The 4416-nt window shown below is 36.9% G+C and overlaps 1 non-coding gene across 1 annotated transcript; it reads right to left on the bottom strand.

The window, feature by feature from the left end:
- Positions 1 to 2266: 2266 nt before the first annotated feature.
- On the bottom strand, positions 2267 to 2372 carry LOC133303145 (small nucleolar RNA R71). The gene has a single exon (XR_009750427.1). It is a non-coding gene; the product is annotated as a small nucleolar RNA R71 (small nucleolar RNA).
- Positions 2373 to 4416: the final 2044 nt, after the last annotated feature.

The raw sequence follows: 4416 nt of genomic DNA, 5'->3' as shown, positions 1-4416 counted from the left end.
TCAGCTTCGGAAGTACATAGCAGATCCCTCGCATGTGGTGCAACTGGATGACGTGGAAGTTCGGGAGAACTTGAAAACTCCCATCGGACCACTTAAGATTCTCGATCGTGGCGAGAAGAAGCTGAGGAGCAAGATCATTCCGATGGTCAAAGTGCAATGGACAGGAAGAACTCCTGAGGAGTGTACTTGGGAGCGAGAGGACGAACTTCTCCGACCGTATCCCGATGATAAACCCTTAGTTCATCAGGTTTTTGAGCATGAATTAGTATAAATTTGTGTGATTAAATGGATGTAAAAGACGTCAATGTCCTATAAATTCCTAAATACAAGTTCTGGAAGTTGTATTGAAAATTTACATTGTTCTTGTAGGGGATTGAAGCTCAAAGAAGCAAAAGAGAGAAGGAAGAAGATTCTGAAAATTGGAAAATTCTAAGTGTTGGGCGCTAAAACGCCCAAAACTGAGCGTTTTAGCGCCCTGTTGCACAAAAGATGCTGGTGCTGAACATTAAAACGGCCAAAACTGTGCGTTTTAGCGCCCAAGACAGTTAAAAGCAGTTGGGCATCCGTCAAGGTTGAGCGCTAAAACGTCCAGAAATGAGAGTTTTAGCGCCCATGTCAGTTTTCAGTTGTAATTTGTAAATTATAAAAGGACAAGGGGCCTTCACAAGATGATCATCAGATGCAACTCTCTCATATCCATTCTCTGATATTCTGACTTTCCCCGTCACACTAGGAGAAGGGAGATCAGGTGAGATCTTTCATAGATCTGATCTGACTCCTCATTTTCTCTGACTTTCCAAATTCTTAGGACTTAGTATTGTAATAGTTAGTATACTTTCAAGTAATTGTACTTGAAGATTGAAGACTCAACTATCATGACAATGGAGTTTGATCTTTCTTCTTCTTCTTTTGTTATTATTTGTATTATGTCTGAGTAGAGTTTTTTGTAGTCTGATTCAATGGAACTCAAGTTTGAATTTATGAATGGTTAATTAGATGTTTTGTTTATCTATTATGTGATTGTATGAAGTTGTCTTGATTAATTCTTCATGTTGAGGAATAGTGTAGAACAGACATGTTTACATTGTTTCTCTATTTTTGACAACTTCATCATCAGTGTTCTAGTAGTTAAAGGATTGATGCTAGGATTCTGATGTGATCTTAAGACCTTAGTAATTAATGCATGTATTAAGAAAGGAATGACCAAGGGATTGGGGTTTCTGATTAATGTGTCTATCAGGGTAGTAAGGGATTACATCTTGAGATGATAAGAAAAAGGTTGATCAACATCACATAGTATATATTCATTATGGAAATTGGTTCATCCATAAATTCATGCTTGAGGGAAATTATTGACATCTGACTACTTGTTTACATTATAATTTACATTTTATTTATTTATCAAGTTTTAATTCAATTCAGTGTAGTTTCTGGTGACAAGAAATCTATGCAATCTATGAACTTTTGTTTGATTCAACACAAGTATATATGGTTAGTTAGTGCTTGACACAAATCCTCGTGGGAACACTCTTTACTCATCATTTTATTACTTGTACGACTAGTACACTTGCTAGACCCACAATAAGTTTTTGATTGGGGTGAATGTAAGAACCTGCACCGTTGATTTGTTTTTCAACATTGATTGATATCATAGAAATCTGAGATTGAATCTTTTATTTTCAGCATTTTACTTTTAGTTAAGTTTTTGGTCAATTTTAATTCTGGTGTATGCGAGGTACGGTTGATCCAAATTTGTTGTTGTATGATCCAGAATTAGAAAGGACAGTGAGGAAGAACAAAAGGGAAGCCAGACAAAGAAGACAGTTTGAAGAAAAGGGTGAATCCAGTGCTGTCAACCAAGAAGAGATAATGGTAGAGAACCACAGACCACCACCAGAACAGAGGACACAGGGAGATTACATGACTCCTACAATGATCCATCCCATTGGAAGTGTTGTGCGCCCTACAGTGGAGCCAAACAACTTCGAATTGAAACCTGCTTTGATACATTTGGTACAGAAAGATCAGTTTGTTGGAACCAGTGCAGAGGACCCATACTTGCACATAGAAAATTTTCTGCTGTTGAGTGATACTGTAAAAATTAATAGTGTCACAAGGGATGCAATTTTGTTGAGACTATTCACTCATTCACTGACGGATGATGCAAGGAGATGGTTGCAATCATTGCCTCAGGGGAGTATAACAACTTGGGATGATCTGCAAACCAAGTTCTTGTAGAGGTTTTTCTCAGCATCTAAGAGCGCTAAGTCGAAGGATGAAATTACAGGCTTCAAGCAAAAAGAGTAAGAATCCATCTATGAGGCATGGGAGAGATTCAAGACTTTATTGAGGAAATGTCCACAGCATGGAATAGAGGCATCGCAACAAGCAGCAATCTTTCTACAAGGAATGACCACCACCACTAGGACATTGGTGCATGCCACTGCTGGTGGATCATTGATAAACCCTTAGTTCATCAAGTTTTTCAGCATGAATTAGTATCAATTTGTGTGATTAAATGATGGAAAAAGAGGTTAATGTCCTAGAATTTCCTCAACTACAAGTTCAAGAATCTTTATTGAGAATTTGTATTGTTCTTGTAGGAAAAGCAAGCTAAAAAGGCAACTGGAGAAGGAAGGAGATTTTGAAGAGGAGAAAAATGCCTAAGTGTTGAGCGCTAAAACGTCCACACAGAACGTTTTAGCGCCTGCTGCAGAAAGAGGCCAAAACTTTCTGGTGCTGAGCGCTAAAACGTCCACACAGAACGTTTTAGCGCGCTGCTGCATTCTGAGGACGAAAAGTTGCTGGTCTTAGGCGCTAAAACTTCCTTCAACATACGTTTTAGCGCCCTGATGTTAAAAAAATCTCTGGTCTCCAACGTTAAAACGTCCAAACCAAGTGTTTTAGCGCTGGAGTCAGTTGAGGACAGTTGGGCATTCACGAGGCATGGACGCTAAAACGGCCATTCATGAACGTTTTAGCGTTCAAGTTAGTTGAAAGCAGTTGGGCATCCGTCAAGCATGGACGCTAAAACGCTCATTCTGAACGTTTTAGCGCCCATATTAAATTTCTGTTTTAAATTGTAAAACTATATAAGGCAAAGGCCTTCACAATTTGGGATATCTGGAGTCTCTCTCTTTCCTACATCAGATTCTCTGATCTGACTTCTCTCTAAAATTCTTAGGATCTAGTCTTTGTATTAGTTAGTTTGTCTATTGTAATTGCACTTGGAGATTGAAGATTCACTACATGGAAATGGAGTTTGATCTTTCTTCTCTTTTATATTCCTTAGTTATGTCTGAGTAGAGTCATTGTAGTCTGAATTCAATGGAACTCAATGATATTCTTATGTATATTTGATTAATATGATGAAGTGTTTTTCATGTGTTGATATGAGATTTTCTGATTCAATTCTTTCTACTAAGGGAAGAGTGTAGAACAGGAATGTTTACACTACTCCTATATCTGACAATCTCATCACCAGGATTATAGTACTCAAGGAATTGATGCTATAGTTCTGATGTAATCTTAAGACCTTAATATTTCATGCATATATTAAGAAAGGAATCACCAAGGGGTTGGGGTTTCTGATTAATGTATCTATCAGGGTAGTAAGGGATTACATCTTGAGGATAAGTAAAAGGTTGATTAACATCACAGGAAAAAGAGTTCATCATATGATTAGTTTACATGAGTTTATTATTGAGGAAAGTTGTTTTCTGACTACTTGTTTTTATAAATCTTAATTCAAATTTTTAGTATTAAATTAATTTACTTTTAAATTAACTTTCTAGTGACAAAACATTCATGATTTTTACAAACCTTTGTTTAATTCAAATTAGTTTTCTATGGTTCATTGGTGTTTGAATACAAATCTCTGTGGGAACGATCTTTACTCATCATTTTATTACTTGTACGACTAGTACACTTGCTAGATACACAACAAGTTTTTGGCGCCGTTGCCGGGGATCGAACCCGGGTCACCCGCGTGACAGGCGAGAATACTCACCACTATACTTGTACGACTTTCGACACAGGTATGTTTCTGATTTTGAGGGCAAAATCCTAAAAGATGGGGTGAATGTAAGAACATGCACCGTTAATTAAGGAAGTTAATTATTTAATTATGAGAAATTAGGAAATAATTCCATAATTGACCCTAATAATTATGAGAAGGCTTAAAAAATTATGGTAAGTGATTAAAAATGCTAAAAGTCGTTATTCTGACGAAAAGTGAAGATACTGATTCTGCTACTCGGTATAAATGTGTACCGATGAAGTAACCCGAAAAATTATAATAAGAGTGGGAATATTTTTAGAATAATATTTATGACTTGTAAAACAAGTTTCAAGTCGAAATAATGAGAACGGGTGCCAGAAGTGATACTGGCTATGTAAAAGCGCGTACCGGAAAAG

The sequence above is a fragment of the Gastrolobium bilobum genome, unplaced genomic scaffold (genome assembly GCF_033153095.1).
Source record: "Gastrolobium bilobum isolate Gb01-03AN ecotype WA unplaced genomic scaffold, APGP_CSIRO_Gbil_v1 utg10336, whole genome shotgun sequence".
NCBI classification, from domain to species: domain Eukaryota; kingdom Viridiplantae; phylum Streptophyta; class Magnoliopsida; order Fabales; family Fabaceae; genus Gastrolobium; species Gastrolobium bilobum.
Note: the sequence above shows the minus strand (reverse complement) of the source record. Positions and strands in the feature narration are given on the sequence as shown.